Raw genomic sequence first — 1,216 nt, forward strand, 5'->3', positions numbered from 1 at the left:
TTTTGTTTCCTTGGGGGCAAATGACGCACTGTACACGTTTTTACATATATGGCAAAAAAATCGGAAAAAGCAACTTTTGTTTAAAAAGACTTTATAGCTTCGTCAATGGAGATTAAAAGTTCTGCTACTGGTTTCACGTTGCTAGTATTTGTTAATGCAAAGTTTGTTTTGCTAAAACAAAGAAAACGTTTTAATCAAAAGGTGATGTCAGAAGTGGGATTCGAACCCACGCCTCCAGAGGAGACTGCGACCTGAACGCAGCGCCTTAGACCACTCGGCCATCCTGACACACATCAACTATTCACCAAGATCACTAATACGGACATGACAGTGTCTGCTGATTCTTGTGTGACATCTGTACGTTATGGCACTTCAAAATATAATTGAACCCTGGGATACCAACGGGGCTGCCTTTCTTCCAAATAAAATGCAAGATATTTGTTTACATTTTCTTACTCTGGAGCAGCCAAGCGGTGGGAGGGGAAAAATAATTCCCTCAGGATTGGCACCCCAGGTGGCATACCTAGGTGAGGCACGCCTGCCAATCACTTTACATTCCATTCTGTCCTGACTGACCCATTCCCCCAGGTCCTCGAAGAACAGGTTCTTAGATGATGCTCTTGGATATCAGGTGCCATGTCTTGTGCAAACACACTGACACCTGACGTCACCAGTCAGGCATCAACACACACACATCTCACTCGAGCCAGGCCCAGCCTATGTGGCCCATTTAAAGAAAGCTTGGCGCGCTTGGCCTCTGTTTTCACGGTACCACAAATCATAAGTTGCTGAAACACCTGTGCCATGCACTGCTCCTCACCCCCTGCCCAGGGGCAGTTCCTCCCTTAGGGCAGAAGAACATCATCCCCCCTGATGACAGCGCAATAACCATGAAAAATAAAACTGTAATGAAGAGATTTCATTGCCATTTAATTTTTTATTTCAGCTGAGCTGAGCGACAGCGCTGGGCTATAGCTGCTGATTGGCTGCAGGGAGCAACGCTGCTGGCTGCTCCAGTTTACACTGCGCATGTCACTTTGGTCGACTGTCTTGCAACGGTCAGCCTGATATGCACAGTTTAAACCTCTCTACTCAGCTCTCTTAGACAGCTGGGTGGAGAGCAGGCCAAAGCAGCCCGCTTCAACCTATCCTGGCACTTCCCTCATGCTGCTAACATTATCAGCAGCATGAGAGCAGCATTGGGATTTGCGGAGGG

The 1,216-nt window shown here is 47.2% G+C and overlaps 1 non-coding gene across 1 annotated transcript; it reads right to left on the reverse strand.

The window, feature by feature from the left end:
* Window positions 1-205: 205 nt before the first annotated feature.
* Window positions 206-288, reverse strand: TRNAL-CAG (transfer RNA leucine (anticodon CAG)). Its single transcript has one exon. It is a non-coding gene; the product is annotated as a tRNA-Leu (tRNA).
* Between the last annotated feature and the right edge of the window lie 928 nt (window positions 289-1,216).

Source organism: Pleurodeles waltl, unplaced genomic scaffold (genome assembly GCF_031143425.1).
Source record: "Pleurodeles waltl isolate 20211129_DDA unplaced genomic scaffold, aPleWal1.hap1.20221129 scaffold_67, whole genome shotgun sequence".
In the NCBI taxonomy this organism is placed as follows: Eukaryota; Metazoa; Chordata; class Amphibia; order Caudata; family Salamandridae; genus Pleurodeles; species Pleurodeles waltl.